This window comes from Tasmannia lanceolata, unplaced genomic scaffold, assembly GCF_043159265.1.
Source record: "Tasmannia lanceolata isolate RefF3 unplaced genomic scaffold, GAP_Taslan_0.1 ptg000025l, whole genome shotgun sequence".
NCBI lineage: Eukaryota > Viridiplantae > Streptophyta > Magnoliopsida > Canellales > Winteraceae > Tasmannia > Tasmannia lanceolata.
In genome coordinates this window covers 9,879,861-9,897,285 of record NW_027518702.1, presented here as the reverse complement: position 1 = coordinate 9,897,285, position 17,425 = coordinate 9,879,861, and the positions used below count along the sequence as shown (strand labels likewise).

General features: G+C 40.5%; 1 pseudogene; it reads left to right on the top strand.

Moving 5' to 3' along the window:
* LOC143857633 (serine/threonine-protein kinase PEPKR2 pseudogene) overlaps window positions 1-17,425 on the top strand; it is a 30,649-nt pseudogene extending 13,224 nt beyond the window's left edge.

Genomic DNA, 17,425 nt, shown 5'->3' with positions numbered 1-17,425 from the left:
AATGAAATCATGTGCTTGCTAAGTCATTAACCAAAGGGATTGGCTTATGCAAAGTAAGGGTAGCGGTCTGCTGGATTGAAATTTTGAAGAGGCAATCTAGTCAGAGGCGAAGAATTCCCATGAAGAGAAAATTGATGAGATACCGAAGGAGTTCTTCAGTTGTGCAGAATTTTCAAAGTTTGAGTAGTGACTTCTTTTGAAGAGAGAAATCAAGGAGACGGAGAAGCATTCTCAAACAAGGCAGGATCCCAGAATCCGAGTAGTGTCGGCAAGACTTGCTTTGATACTTTTCTAAACTAGGGGCATTAAGACTGAGCAATCCGAAGGGGTTAATAACCATGACGAAAATCCCGATGACGGAAGGAAGTGCCTCTTGACATAGTTTTCGAGATTACTGTAGGAGTGGCTAGCCTTACCATAAAAAAAATAACATATTTTATCTAAAAGTGAATCAAAATGTAGTCGAGTCCCTTGAATAATCTATACCTTCTTTGATAGAGTCCTTGGGAGTCTATTCCTCATTCATATTTGTTTTCTTTCAAGGTTAAAAAGTTGTATGGCACTGGAAGGAAGGGGTGTATACCTTCCAAAATGAAAGATCCTGGTTTAGGTATCCTACTCTGACAGACTGAATATGTCAAGTTTCATGCAGTTGGTAGGGGAAAGAGCGAACCTCACATAGTGGTCAATGAGAGGAGAAGTCTTTGAGCTTAGCCATTATCCCATCTTTATTCCAAAGAAAGAACCCATGCAAATCCAAAATTTCTTTATCTATCCTTGTTCTACTTTCCTTGAGACTCTTGTCATGGAAGTACAATACACTAGGGGCATCTTTTATGACTTGCGTCATAAAAGATATCAAGCATACAAAGGCAATCAGTGCCAGTGTTTACAACAAGTTGAAGTAAGAGAGATGCGAGCACGTCTTGAGCCAAATCTTTGAACTCTTCAGATGAGCCCTCTTTCTTAAAAGAGTCAAGTTCTAAAGAAAATCAATTTCCCCAGCGGAATCTAGAATTTGCTCCCACAATCGTCAAACCTTAGCAGAATGCTTTTCACTTGTTAAAGAAGGGTAAACACCTGAAAGCCCCGTCAAGTACTTAAGTCCGATCCTCAGCAAGGAACTCGTACTCCCATTTTTCTTAGCAAGAGACGTTTAATCCCAGAAAAATCAATTCTCCAATCAGTAAGTCTTCTGTGTAGGTCTTATGCATTCTTGGCTCTTCGTGGTCTACCATTCAAGTATACCATGGACCCTTGCTTCCCGAGTGGCTCTTCGTGATCTGCCCTTCAAGTTGTATCATGGACCCACTATCCATACTCATTCTATCCATCTCCAGTGCTTGTCATTATCCTTGTTCATTCTTGGCTCTTCATGGTCTACCGGTCAGGTACACCATGGACCCTTGCTCTATGAGTGGCTCTTTGTTATATATCCTTTAAGGTATATCATGGACCCACTATCCATGATCATTCCATTCATTCCCATTGCTTATCTTTGTTCCTATTGGGCTCTTTGTCGCTCATCGCTGCGGACCCCGGGTTTAATGCTTGGCTCTCCACGGTTTATTGTTGGGAACCCCCGATTCCTTTCCAGCTGGGCTCTTTGTGGTTGATTACCATGGACCTCAGATTTATTGCTAGGCTCTTCATGGTTTATTACCGTGGACCCTCGATTTTTGTCATCTTGGCTCTTCGTGGCATAATGCCACGGACTTTTGATATTCCCTGTGCGGCTTTTCATGGTTATTACTCTGGGCCCTCGATTTCCAGTTTCTTTTCAATTATAAAAAAATAAAAAAAAATATAAAATCCTCATTGGAATTTGGAATTCAGATTTGCAATTTTCAAAATATAGGCAGAGTTTTTGGTTTACTTGTTTAAAGGGGCCAGTGCCCGCAAGATTTCATCAAATTTCTTTGAGTTGTACTTTGGGTAAAAGTCATGTTTTCCTAATCGCTTCTAGCTATGCTATGTTTTAACTATTTTTCATCCTCTCTGACCTCTAGGAGGTTATGTTAGGAGTGATCTGACCGTCATTTTCAGAATAAAAAAATTCGAGATATCATCACCCCATCCGGTATCGAAAGTTTGAGTCTCCTCAAACATTCTTTACCCGTTTTGTAATCCGGTAAAGAAAGTTTGAGTCTTCTCAAACATTCTTTACCCGTTTTGAAATCCGGTATTGAAAATTTGGGTCTTCTCAAATATTCTCTACCCGTCTTGTATTTCGGTATTGAAAGTTTGAGTCTTCTCAAACATTCTTTACCCGTTTTGAAATCCGGTATTGAAAATTTGAGTCTTCTCAAATATTCTCTACCCGTCTTGTATTTCGGTATTGAAGGTTTGAGTCTTCTCAAACATTCTTTACCCGTTTTGAAATCCGGTATTGAAAATTTGAGTCTTCTCAAATATTCTCTACCCGTCTTGTATTTCGGTATTGAAGGTTTGAGTCTTCTCAAACATTCTTTACCCGTTTTGAAATCCGGTATTGAAAATTTGGGTCTTCTCAAATATTCTCTACCCGTCTTGTATTCCGGTATTGAAAGTTTGAGTCTTCTCAAACATTCGTTACCCGTTTTGAAATCCGGTATTGAAAATTTGAGTCTTCTCAAATATTCTCTACCCGTCTTGTATTTCGGTATTGAAGGTTTGAGTCTTCTCAAACATTCTTTACCCGTTTTGAAATCCGGTATTGAAAATTTGGGTCTTCTCAAATATTCTCTACCCGTCTTGTATTCCGGTATTGAAAGTTTGAGTCTTCTCAAACATTCGTTACCCGTTTTGAAATCCGGTATTGAAAATTTGGGTCTTCTCAAATATTCTCTACCCGTCTTGTATTCCGGTATTGAAAGTTTGAGTCTTCTCAAACATTCTTTACCCGTTTTGAAATCCGGTATTGAAAATTTGAGTCTTCTCAAATATTCTCTACCCGTCTTGTATTTCGGTATTGAAGGTTTGAGTCTTCTCAAACATTCTTTACCCGTTTTGAAATCCGGTATTGAAAATTTGGGTCTTCTCAAATATTCTCTACCCGTCTTGTATTCCGGTATTGAAAGTTTGAGTCTTCTCAAACATTCGTTACCCGTTTTGAAATCCGGTATTGAAAATTTGGGTCTTCTCAAATATTCTCTACCCGTCTTGTATTCCGGTATTGAAAGTTTGAGTCTTCTCAAACATTTTTTACCCGTTTTGAAATCCGGTATTGAAAATTTGAGTCTTCTCAAATATTCTTTACCCGTCTTGTATTCCGGTATTGAAAGTTTGAGTCTTCTCAAACGTTCTCTACCCGTGTTGTATTCCGGTATCGAAAGTTTGAATCTTCTCAAATATTTCTTTACCCGTTTTGAATGATCTGGCTCTCGATTCCAGGATAAAAACTCGATGTATCCGGTATTGAAAATGTGAGTCTTCTCAAATATTCTCTACCCGTCTTGTAATCCGGTATTGAAAGTTTGAGTCTTCTCAAACATTCTTTACCCGTTTTGAATGATCTGGCTCTCGATTCCAGGATAAAAACTCGATATATCATCATCCTTCCGGTATTGAAAGTTTGAGTCTTCTCAAACATTCTCTACCCGTCTTGTATCCCGGTATTGAAAGTTTGAGTCTTCTCAAACATTCTCTACCCGTCTTGTATTCCGGTATTGATAATTTGAGTCTTCTCAAATATTTTTTACCCGTTTTAGCACCCGATAATTAGCCAAGTGATTCTTGGTTTAAATTGTCAATCAAAATCTTCATTCTTCAATGCAAGCACCGAGTTAAGAGTCAGTGAGAAGTTATCTCCCCTTTGCTTTTAGTCTTTGAGTTTCATAGTGTTACTTTGATATTTTACCTTTGTGAATACCATTTTAGAATCAAAACCCAAAAAAATTATTTTGTTTTGACAATCGGGTCGGCCAAAATGTGTTGTCTTGTCAGCTTTGCCAATCGTGTGACAAGCACACTCTGCCAAAGAGGGGCATCTGTAGACACCCCATTTTGACCGTGCCCTGCACCTCCATGTTTTGTGCTTAACTTTCCCAAATCAGTGCGTTAGGGTCCCAAATTGCACCCTGAGCTAGCTTAGGGTCCCACCAAGGTCCCTGTGAAATTTCGTCAAGATCCGACCACGTTTGCCTAGCGAACGAGCTAAGTGTAGACACCCCATTTTGACAGGACCCTAAACCCGCGTATTCGAATGAAATCCCGAGGTCAGGCGGAAAATGAATGAATGTGGGGCCCGCTGATATGGGACCCGATTGTGTGGGGCCCGCTTGTGTGGAACCCGCTTGTGTGGGGCCCGCTGATGTGGGATCCGCTCGTGTGGGGCCCGCTCGTGTGGGACCCGCTTGTGTGGGGCCCGCTTGCGTGGGGCCCGCTTGTGTGGGGCCCGCTGTTTTGGGACCCGCTTATGTGGTCAAAGAGAGAATAAGGACAGTCATCATTTTCTTGGTTTTAAAAATGGGCGTAATGAGTAATTTTGGTTTTCGTATGGCATCCGATGCCATTTGAAAATTGTTTTTTATTTTTTTATTTATTTTTTTGCAAAATTTAAGGGAATTTGGGGGGGACAAGAGGGGGACAAAAAATTCTCATTTTCTCCCATCATGATGACTCATGATGGGTCTTCTGATCTCTCTCGCGAAGAAAACCAGGGGAGAAGAAAACCAAAAAAAAAAAAAAGAAAAGAAGGGAGAACGAGAGAGAGGACAGTGAAAAAAATCAGAGAAAGACCAAGGAAAAGAAAAAAAAGAAAAAAAAAGAAAAAAAAAAGAAAGAGGGAGAGAAAGAGAGAATTGCAGAGGGAGAGAGCTCATCATCTCCGGCAAATCCGCCGGAGATCCAACCTTCATCTCCTCTTCCCTCACCGGCCGCCACCACCGCCTTCTCCGGCAACCTCTACACCTCCAATCCTACGGCTTCCATTTTCTCCGGCCGTGTTCTGATCGTCTTCCCCCATTTTCCTCCGGCCTTTTCTGCAAATCTGAGATTCATTTTTTTCGATCTAAGCTCCGATCTGAGATCCTTCTCTGATACTTCTCTGATCCATCTCCGATTCATTTCCGATCCAAACCTTAGCTCCGATCGTCTTCTCCGATCTTTGTAAAAGAAGGTATTTCCCTTCATAATTCTTCTCATTTTATTTTTATATACTTTCAATGCTTATGCTTAGAACTGGAAATTTAAATCATGTTTTCTCTGGATGTTAGCTTTTCCTGTGTGATTTTTTTTATTTTTTTATTTTTTTTTTATATACAAAGTTTATGTTTCAGTTGATTGTATTTGAGTAGATTTGAATAGGAATCTGCTTTCGTTGTTTTAATGGATGTTCCTAACAATTTGGTTAAAAAAAAATAATAATAATAATAAGAGAAAAAAACTACTGTGAAAGGAATCTTCGCTGGATTTTCTGAGATTTTGATATTTCTAGTTATGGGGGCCCGTTTGTGTGGGACCCGTTTACGCTGATGTGGGACCCGCTGTGTGTGGGACCCGTTTATGTAGGACCCGCTTGTGTGGGGCCCGCTGATGTGGGGTCCGCTGATGTGGGACCCGTTTGTGTGGGACCCGTTTGTGTGGGACCTGTTTATGTAGGGCCCGCTGATGTGGGACCCGCTGTGTGTGGGACCCGTTTATGTGGGACCCGCTTGCGTGGGGCCCGCTGATGTGGGACCCATTTGTGTGGGGTCCGCTGGTGTGGGACCCGCTCGTGTGGGACCCGCTAATGTGGGGCCCGCTTGTATTCAAAGAGATAAAAAGGACATCATCATTTTCTTTAGATTTTTGCATGATTTTTAAGCATTTAAATGATTTTAATTCATTATTAAATGTGTATGCTTAAAATCACGATCTGCATGAGTGTTTCAAATCCGTTTCGTCCCAAAATTTAATACGATGTTCTACTTGAATAGAGTAAAATAACTGTCAGATCGGATCGGACATTGGATCAAAGGTTTTCAAAAATTTGAGTGAAGAGTGGTATTTTATTTAAAATAAGGGTGAGTCTTAGCCTTGCTTCCCCCTTTGCAAGGGCAATGATAAGGTTACTTGGAGCCCATTTTTGTGTGTGTTTGGGAGACCCGCCCGGTCTCATTCTCTCGTTAGTCCTCTTTGTGTGCCGTTTGGTTTTGGGGAACACCCTACTCGGCTTGGCTTCATACCCCTACCCTTATGGGTATTGGGTTGCACATTTGTTGCACCCTACGGCTAGGTAGCTGTCCGGCCCGGCTGGGTGTTTCACCTTTGCTAAATATGCACAAGGTCTCTTATTCCTTTTAGACCCGCCCGGTCTCATTCTCTTGCTAAACCTCCTCTTTGTGCGCCGTTTGGTTTTGGGAGAACATCCTACTCGGCTTGGCTTCATACCCCTACCCTTATGGGTATTGGGTTGCACATTTGTTGCACCCTAGGGCTAGGTAGCTGTCCGGCCCGGCTGGGTGTTTTGCCTTTGCCAAATGTGCACAGGGTCTCTTATTCCTTTTTACGTCATTTACGTCTCGGAGACAAGCCTTGTCTCATGTAGAGAGTTTCCCCTTTAGGAGGCTTACCTAGCCTCATGTTAGAGTGGCCTCCTCTTTTAGAGTTGAGTCTTTAACTCGGTAGTGTTATTAGAGAGTCTCTGACTCATTTGTTTTCCCCCTTTAGTGTTGTTAGTTCGGAGTTTCTCCTTTAGAGTTGTTGATTACGTCGCTCTTATTAGAGACTAACTCAGTCTTATTAGAGCTTTGCTTGCTTGGGATCTTGGATCGTTTTCTCTCTTTTTGGGACACTATCTTTCTTGTTGTGGTTCGTCTCTTTGAGGCGTTAGTTGCTTATTCGGGGTTTCCCCTTTTGGATTTAGGGCTTTGCCCTAGTTTATGGTTGTTCTTGCGTGTTCCCTTTAAGATTGAAAACATTTAGAGATTCTGAGCATTGGAAAAGCTTTAAAATCCAAAAAAACATTTGAAAACTTTAAAAATATCAAAAAAACATTTGAAAATATAAAAAACCTTAAAAAAAATCTAAAGTGTTGAGTGTTTCTTTTAGAAGCGTAGTTTGAGAGTTCGTTTCGAACTACGTTGGCTTGATCCTCTTCCACGAGGTACGTAGTGCAGCTTGAGATTCTTATCTCAAGTCCAGCCAAACTTTGTAAATAAATGTTTTAACCCTTTTTCTTCAAAACCTTGTTTTCAACAAGATCTTCCTCTAGAGTTAGGAATTTGTCCTAGATAGAGAGTGTTAGAGTTAGGAGTTTGTCTTTTATTTGTTGTGTGCTTGTTTATGTTGTTTTAGAGTTAGGAGTTTGTCTTTTGTTGTGTGTTTGTGTTAGAGTTAGGAGTTTGTCCTAGCTAGGAGCGCCTCCGTCCGGTCAGTTGGCGATTCACATCGCCGACTGATGACTAGGTCTAGGATGCGTTAGTGATCCCATTGTTTTCCTTAGGACACACAGCCTAGTTACACATAGGTTGTAGGAACCACCTGCATTAGCCTAGGGCTAATCTGCATTTAGTTAGGGCATATAGGGTGTCCTAAAATCCACAATTCACTGGAATTTAAATAATCGTACAATAAACTTTAATAACTAGTCCGGTCTTTTAGATCGAGTCTAGGATAGGGGTCTAGGTGTCTTAGGCATCTTAGCTTAGAATAGGCGCGAAGAACTACGTTGCCTTGATTCTCGTGGAGGCGGGGATACGTAGGCTTCTTTGGATGAATACCAGACCATCCGAGGACTCGGGCTAATAATTTAGAGTCTTAGGATTTGTTGTATTGTTATTATATGTTTTGATGTGTTTTCTTACTTTCTTGTACTGATCCTGTACCTTTAGCTATAGCTTGCATGTGTTTGCACATCAGAATTTAGACACCCATTAGGCATGTCACTCATAACCTAGCTATGCTTAGGTGACACATCTTTCATTTTATTTTATGTGTGTTTATTATTTCATCCCCGAGTCATGCATGATTAGGTAGACGTTCACTCGGGGATATTTGTTCCCATTTCACATGATTTTTACCCAAACTTCTTCGAAGTTAATGAAAAATGGCATAAGAGACCAAGTGTTCGCACTTGGGCGAATTGGGGGCGCCTAACCCCTTCCCCATTCGTCATCAGGCACGGACCCTTTGTATCTCTGGTTATCCATTGCAAACAGAGCATTTGTTTTGGTTCCATGGCATGTCCATGGATGGCGACTCTGAGTTTATTTTAGGTATGTCTCGGTTTCGAGCCCTGGCTCCGGATCAAGACATATCTCTTTCTTTTTATATCGCCACTCGAGCTATGCTATGAGGGTGGCATCAGTTTCGAGAGTTCCTTGGCAGAGCTCTCCTTCACTTTGTGGAGATCTTTGAGGATGGCTGTGGGGACCTCGCGTCCCTCGCCGCACCAGTCCTCTCAGGATCGGGGTCCACACTAGGTTATGAATGTCAAACCTAAATTGGTGTCTAAGTTCTGGTGTGCAAACACATGCATGCTACAGCTAAAAGCATAAGGTCTGCGCAATAAAGTAAGAAAACACTGCAAAACATAGAAAATGACTCGATACCATACAATCCTAAGACTCTAATCTATACCTAGGCCCGAATCTTTAGATGATCTGATGTTCATCCAAAGAAGCCTACGTATCCCCGCCTCCACGAGAATCAAGGCAACGTAGTTCTTCACACCTATTCTAAGCTATGATGCCTAAGACATCTAGACCTCTATCCTAGACTCGATCTAAAAGACCGGACTAGTTCTTAAAGCTTCTTGTGTGATTATTTAAATTCCAATGGATTGTAGATTTTAGGACACCCTATATGCCCTAACTAAATGCAGGTTAGCCCTAAACTAATGCAGGTGGTTCCTATAATCTATGTGTAGCTAGGCTGTATATCCTAAGAAAAACAGTAGGATCTATCGCATCTTAGACCTAGTCATCAATTGGCGATATGGATCGCCAACTGACCAGACGGAGGCGTAAAACTCTTAGCTAGGACTCACTCCTAACTCTAACACAAACAAATAAAACACACAACAAACAAACAACGAACGAGGGAGCAACTCCCGACTCAAAAACTCTCTAACTAGGACAACCTCCTAACTCTAGAGGAAGATCCTTTCGAAAAAATAATATTTTGAAAGATTTTTGTAATTTTGAAAGATTTAAAATGCTTATTTTTAAAGGTTTGGCTGGACTTGGGATGTGGATCCCAAGCTGCACTACGTACCCTGTTGAAAGGGATCAAGCCAACGTAGTTCGGAACAGAATTCCTAGCTACTCCTAATGACTCGAGATTTTTGAGATTTTTGGATTTTAAAATGTTTTTTGTTGTTTTGGTTGTTTTATAGTGTTTTTTTTGAGTTTTTAACACAAAAAGGATTGAATCCTATCATCATGAGGGGAGGACAGACTCCTGATATCCCGCAAAGGTTGGACAGCATCCTATGCTTTGCGGGGGAATGAATAGAATAACAACTCTGCAAGGGTTGGACAGCATCCTATACCTTGCAGGAGCGGATAGAAAAAAACACATGATTTGAATGACAGGTAAGATAGAATCCTAACCCTTATGATGATAGAATTTGATTCCTGAACAAGAGGACTGACTCTCTAGACTAAGGACGGATTCCTATGCTAGTGGACTATCAAGCTAAGATAAAGCTCACAAGTAATAAGGAAAAAGAACCTTGTGCATATTTGGCAAAGGTAAAACACCCAGCCGGGCCGGACAGCTACCTAGCCCTAGGGTGCAACAAATGTGCAACCCAATACCCATAAGGGTAGGGGTATGATGCCAAGCCGAGTAAGGTGTTCTCCCAAAACCAAACGACGCACAAAGAGGAGGTTTAGTAAGAGAATGAGACTGGATAAGTCTCTTAGACACAGAGGCAGGATAGAGAAAAATGCTAGCAAAACTGGGCAAGTTTTCTAAGCACAAGAATGGGCTCTAAGAGAGATGCTGACGAGACATGGCATGTCTCCTAAGGGTGAACTCACTAATGAGACAAAGCTTGTCTCTAAAGAGTATAACTTTTCTTACATGAGACATAGCCTGTCTCCCTAAATTGGGGCTCTAAATGACAATATTTAAGGGTATCTCAAAAGACTGGGCACGTCTTAAAAACAAACGAGGGGAGGGCTACTCGGACTAAGAGAGTCCCCTAAGGATGGGCTTAGGCTAGCACCTTCACCGCCCTTGCAATGAGAGGGGATTCTAATATCTAAAGAAAATTAACAGAAATCTATAAGACTGTGTTAGTCTATCAAAGAAAGAAGAAAAAGCTATCAGATAATCGCAAATTCCATTCTATTCTTATAAAAATAAATCAAGTGCTGAGCAAAGAATAATTTTCAATAAAAAAAATACACAATCTTCAGCAATCATAAAATGATAAACAACATTAATTTGTCCAGACCAGCCGCTGGATAGCCTAATAAAGTAAAAGAAAGCAATATCAAACACTTCTATGCCCAACCACAAACACCACCCCAATATGGGGATGAAATCAGATGATGCTAAAGTAATCATCTGATATCAAATACACATGATAATATTTCTATATCCCGCCTTGAAATCAGACAGTACTCATGTCGATAATATCGAATAGAGTAGTCATCTGATCTCCTTCTTCCTATTAAACAATTTATTTAAATAAAAAGGAATGAATATAATAAGCTTTGAGATAATTTCACCTGAACAATCCATTTATTACCGTCTTCGAACCCCAACTCAAAGCTTAATATGAAAGAGAAGTATTAAATTTCCAACAGATTATAGAAACATATTAAATGATATTTTCAATTTGTACAAATTTTAATACATAACAGGGCATCAACTTGTGTAGATTCAAATGTAAAAACTGTGAGAGTGAAATATAAGCAGATTTGTGAGAGTGAGAGTTTTGAATTATACAGCCTGGTCTGAGAATATGGTTATCTTGACACAACACTATCCACTGAATTAAAATGAATTAACACTGACCTTACCCTATATAGTGGGACATTATATTGAGTAAAAATGATGAACTTAAAAGCTATATAGTTGTACAAACTGACTTAACAAAAATAAAAGAATCAATTAGAATAGTGTGACTACCAGCTTACTTCTAATCTAAAGAAAATGATTTTAACCATATAACATAAACACTAATCCACTCTGTTTTTTATTCTTCTCCATAGAAATATATTCTCATATCAAGATACTCTACCTACAGTATAAGAGTATACATAGCCAATGATAATAAAAACAGGCATTAGTAAATAACATCTTGAAAAAGTATGAACACAAAATCATGCAACAAATAGGGACATATAGCAATTCACACAGACTGAATGGAAAAATCATGATATAGCAAGGCAACTGTCGTGATATGACAAGGCTTAATAGAGGAAATCACTTGCCAAATCATATCAAAACCTGCAAAGGATGGAAAATGGTGAAGTAAAATGAGGACTCAGAGCACATGATCAGTTGAGAATTGTATTCTATCACTCAATCACCAAATAGAACCATTACAGATCATTAACCTTAAAGTTCTGTCAACTCCTCTAAAAAAAAAATGACTAATCCAATACCCACACCCTTATTGATAGCAACCCTATCTGGCCATTTAAAGGATAATCAAAGGGAAGGATGAACTTAACCATTCACAGAATAAACCAAATGAGGCAAAATTCCCAGGTTCCTAGCAGGGGTGAAACAAAGGCTGTAGAAAACTGAAGCTGGAACAAAGAGTTGACTCAAACAGGGGTTGGAATTGTAATTGATTTACAAGAGAAGAGTAAAATGATGCTTACCTCTTCGATAGAATCAGTCTTCAACGGGATGATGAGTACAATTGAAGGAATTGACCAAATTCTCTGAGAATTGCCGGAATCCGAGAGAATCTACTGATGGCAGATCTGGCCTGAGCTCGCCGGAGCTCAATCAGAGCTTGACCGGAGGGATAAAGCTTGAGAAAAACCAGGGATTCTAGTTTAAAAATCTAGAATATTAAGGCTTCCAAAGTAGATCATATCAGAAACGATTGATTGGAGAAGAGAGATCAAGGATTAGGGTTTAGAACCAGATCTGTTTTCTCTTTTCTAAAACCGAGAATTTCTCTTTCTAAAATCAATTTACAACACTAAGATTCTCTTAAAAAGAAATCTTCAGATCTGATGAGGATCGATCGTAGAAGATGACCGAAGCTTGAGTTCGCCGGAGCTCCGGTGAGTCAACAGATAGAAATGATCGATCGGAGCTCCGTCGAAATTCAGCCGAAGAAGATGACCAAAGGAGCAGAGGCTAACGAACTAGGGTTTGGGTTAGGGTTTGAAATGATGACTGATGATGATGGATTGGATTTAGGGTTTTAGATCTATAAGAGGTGGACTATGAGTAGTATTGAATGAGTTGTTGAAATCTCACCGGAGATTGATGGCCGGAGCAGAGAAAAACCACCGGAGAAGATGACCGGAAATCTTTCTCTCTCTCTCTCTCTTTCTATGTTTTTTATCGGAAAAAATCAACTCCTCAAATGAGCAACTCGATCTCCCTTTTATAGGTGGAGATGGTGGGTAATGGTGGAGAAAATGGGGTGTATCTGGTTGGGGAAGATGGAAATGGTTGCCGCGGCTCTCTCCCTCCCTGCAAAAATTCTTCCCGATCTCCTTTTCTAGAAAATGAAATCCTTCCCCCTCTGTAAAATGGATTTTTCAATTTTATAAGTAAAAAATGGGTGGTGATATTGGCACTCCAAGCTTGATGAGCGCGCGGTTCACGCGGATTTTGATAAGGCGTGCGAAGAAATTATGTCCTTTCTGGAATAAAATCGCCCCCCCTTAGGATAAACTCACCCCCCTCTTCTGTTTTACACTACAACTTCGCCTGGGTTCGTTTGCTAGGCAAACGCGCTCGGATTCTGACGAAATTTTGCAGGGATCTTAGTGGGACCCTAACCTACCTTGAGGTGAAGTTTGGAAACCTAGTTGATTGATTTGGTGGGGTTTTGCACAAAATGAAGGGATTAGGGCACGGTCAAAATGGGGTGTCTACAGTGGGTTAAGACTACCCCCAATAAACTGTCCTTGGGGAGAAAAAAATGCCCTTAAAAAAAACCTTTCTATGGGTTTTGAACCAAAAAAAACCCACAGCTCTTACTTTCCATGGCTGGGGAGAAGAGAAAAGAAGAAGAGTAAATCAGAGTTTTAGGACTCACCAGCGAGGGTCGGATTTCCGGTTCACCAGCGAGGGAGAGAAACCCAGCGAGGGAGTCGGATTTTGGGTTTCACTAGCGAGGGAGAGAAACCCAGCGAGGGAGAGAAGAGAAGAGGGAAAACCAGCGAGGGAGAGAAACCCAGCGAGGGAGAGAAGAGAAGAGGGAAAACCAGCGAGGGAGAGAAACCCAGCGAGGGAGCTCGAGGGAAAACCAGCGATGGAGCTCGAGGGAAAACCAGCGAGGGAGAGAAGAGGGAAAACCCAGCGTGGGTTTCTCTCCCTCTTTTGTTAACGTTTTCATTTGTAAATCTTGAACGGTTGGGATCATTCCACTTACCATCTGACGGCTCTTAATAAGGGTGGAGTAGATAGCCTTATCTAGTCTACCGACTAGAATCACTAACCTCTCTCTCTCTCTCTCTCTCTCTATATATATATATATATATATATATATATATATATATATATATATATATATATATATATATATATATATAGAGGAAACTGTTGGTGCGCTTAAGCTCACCAAACTTTTGGTGAGCTTAAGCGCCCCAATCACATGGGGGTCCACTTTGTTAGGTGATCCAAAGTATTCATTTTAAAGTCCCTTACATGGATAGGGGGTGTACCAAAAATCAGCTCCATAGGATCATCTTAACCCCTCCATTTGTGGAGGACAAAAATGGACAGACACAAATCTGCCCATTTTTGTCCTCCACAAATGAAGGGGTTAGGATGATCCTATGGAGCTGATTTTTGGTACACCCCCTATCTATCATAAGGCCTTTAAAATGAATGCTTTGGATCACCTAACAAAGTGGGCCCCCATGTGATTGGGGAGCTTAAGTGCACCATAGGTTTGGTGCGCTTAAGCTCACCAACAGTTTTCTCATATATATATATATATATATATATATATAGAGAGGAATGTGTTCGTGCGCTTGAGCTCTAACATCAAATGGTGCGCTTGAGTGCACCAATCACATGGGTCCCACAATTTCTGTAAGGGCCTTTCAAATGAATGCTTTGGATCATCCTAACAATGTGGGCCACATGGGTTTGAGACCTCAAGCGCACCATTTGATTGGAACGCTCAAGCTCACAATCCTTTTCCTCATATGAGGAATGTGTTCGTGCGCTTGAGCTCTAACATCAAATGGTGCGCTTGAGTGCACCAATCACATGGGTCCCACAATTTTTGTGAGGATCCAAACCATTCATTTGCAAGGCCCTATCATAGATAGGGTGTGTACCAAAAATCAGCTCCGTTGAATCATCCTAACCCCTCCAAAAGTGGAGGGCAAAAAGGGGCAGATTTGTGGTCTGTCCATTTTGACCTCTACAAATGGATGGGTTAGGATGATCCTATGGAGCTGATTTTTTGTACACACCCTATCTATATAAGGGCCTTTCAAATGAATGCTTTGGATCATCCTAACAATGTGGGCCACATGGGTTTGAGAGCTCAAGCGCACCATTTGATTGGAACGCTCAAGCTCACAATCCTTTTCCTCATATATATGAGAAAACGGTTCCTACACATGTGTAGATAACTTATCTACACACTAGCTTAAAATACAGTGGGGGCCACATTATTTGGGTGATCCAAACCATTCATTTTTAAGGCCCTCACATAGATAGGGTGTCCACAAAAAATCAGATCCATAGGATCATCCTAACCATTCGAACTGTGGAGGCAAAAAATGGACTAATTTGCAAAGGTTTAAAGACATCCATTTTACCTCCACAAATCGTAGGGTTGGGATGATCCTATGGATCTGATTTTTTGTAGACACCCTATCTATGTGAGGGCCTTTAAAATGGATAGCTTGGATCACCCAAACAATGTGGGCCCCCACTGTATTTTAAGCTAGTGTGTAGATAACTTATCTACACATGTGTGTGGGAACCGTTTTCTCTCTCTCTCTCTCTCTCTATATATATATATATATATGTATATACATCTATATATATATATATATATATATATATATATATATATATAGATGTATATACATATATATATATATATATAGAGAGAGAGAGAGAGAGAGAAAACGGTTCCCACACACATGTGTAGATAAGTTATCTACACACTAGCTTAAAATACAGTGGGGGCCACATTATTTGGGTGATCCAAACCATTCATTTTTAAGGCCCTCACATAGATAGGGTGTCCACAAAAAATCAGATCCAGAGGATCATCCTAACCATTCGAACTGTATAGCACTTCCATATATTATCAATCTACCTTTAAATTAGCTACAAATTAATTTGATCATATCATTAATAAAGGCCTTTCCTGGGGTGACGACCCTGGGCACCCTGAACTGGAGAGCTTTAAGGAATTCTTTGTAATGGGAGACGCCTTGGGATTCTCTTATCAGGAGACTATGGTCAAGACTAGGGCGATGTTCCTTGGAGAGCAATCCAAAGTTGTAGAGGACAGAGTAGAGAAGGACATGGCAGATGAAATAGAACCTAAATCGTGAAGATTTAAGAGGAAAAGGAGAGAATAGGGAATGATCAGAGGAAAAGAAGTAGGAGAATGTAAAGAGGACCGGGAAGTAGGGAAACAAAGAAACCACGTTTCTGCTTTTATGAGAGATTAGGTTGGATTCAATAGTATGTGGAAGGGCTATACTAATCAAAGGTGCAATTTACTCGCTTGAGAATCAGAAGAATGTTTTGCCCACGACCTATTGAATAGAATTGGTAAAATACATATCCTGATTTTAGGTTCTATTGCAGTATCTTGATAGAGTGTTCCTATTGCTCTGTTTTGTCTCATTAGTTTAGCTAGTTTCATTGGGGGAGCAAGAGTTCCGAAGGGATGAATTCAAAGAAGACAAATGCGTTTATCTTCCTAGTCTTGCAAGTCGATACTTTTAAGGGATTACGTTGTTCGCCAGTTACTGTGTGGTGGCATAATCCTCCATAGGTGATACATAAATGGGGGTCGGAAGATGTTGTAAAGAACAGTTTTTAGAAAAGTATAGGGATGAAAACAAACTAATATCAATGCTCTGTTTATCTTTTGGACTGGTGCCGGCATGTCGGCCCTGTCCACCTTAATATTTTGTAGTGCAAGATGGGACTACTGGTCCCTATTGCCATCTTAATATTAATGAAATATCTCAATTAAAAAAAAAACAAAGGCCTTTCTTGGAATCATAATCCCAACGTATTTTGTAATAACAAAACAATTTGCTGCATCTTTCATCTAAAGGCTTTTTGCTGTTCAATGAAGGTGTCAAATTTTTTCTTGTGAAGAGAAAATTTGCACCAATTAGTCAAGACATGTGGGGGCATTTTGATGACACTGCACTTCTTGCTTTTTGGTTTTGAACGGTGACACTGTGCTTCTTGAACAAACAACATTCCTAGTTTTTTGAAATAAATTAGAAAATAAACTACTTAAAATTTCAGCCAAGTATGTTACTATGTATCTTAAGGATTTCTTATTCTTCTCGCACATATGTTGATTTTCATGTATTTCATCATCTTTTTCTTATTTGAGTGCATACTGTGTACAGGTCAGAGATTATCTGGTGTGGCAGGTAGCCCAGCCTATCTTGCCCCAGAAGTTCTTGTGGGGCATTATTCTGAGAAAGTAGATATCTGGAGCGCCGGGGTGATCCTTCACGCAATGTTGGTTGGGGTCTTCCCATTTCAAGGCGACTCTCAGGAAGCAATGTTCGAGGCTGTTAAAAATGTGAAGCTTGATTTCCACACGGGGCTATGGGAGTTGATATCCAAACCTGCTCGGGATCTTATGGGGCAAATGCTGACGAGGGATGTTTCAATGAGACTAACAACAGACCAAGTATTAAGTATGCATTTTGGCCTTTTCCCATTTCACTCTGTTTATCTGTTTAAAACTCTAGTCACAATTTTGACTGTTAAATGCTTTGCAGGACATCCATGGATTGTCTTTCACACGGAAAACATGTTCAAGACACAAACAATGAAGACTAAAGTTAGAGATCATGGAGAACTTTCCCGCCAAGACGCCATCACACGTGCAGTAGAATTGAAGGGAATTACAGTAACCAACACCAATTTCCCGGACGGTGTGAACCTGTTTCCATCTTTGGAAAGCTCGAGCCCGAAGTCAGAAAAGCAGGAAGACTGTGTTATGGTCGACGCATTGGTAGCTGCTATCTCACGTGTGGGAATATCTGAAACAAAGCGGAGTAGGCTCTGCGGCCCTTCCATCCCGATTCGACCGGAGTTCTCCTCTAACATGAAGGCTAATCTCTGTACAGCATTTTGA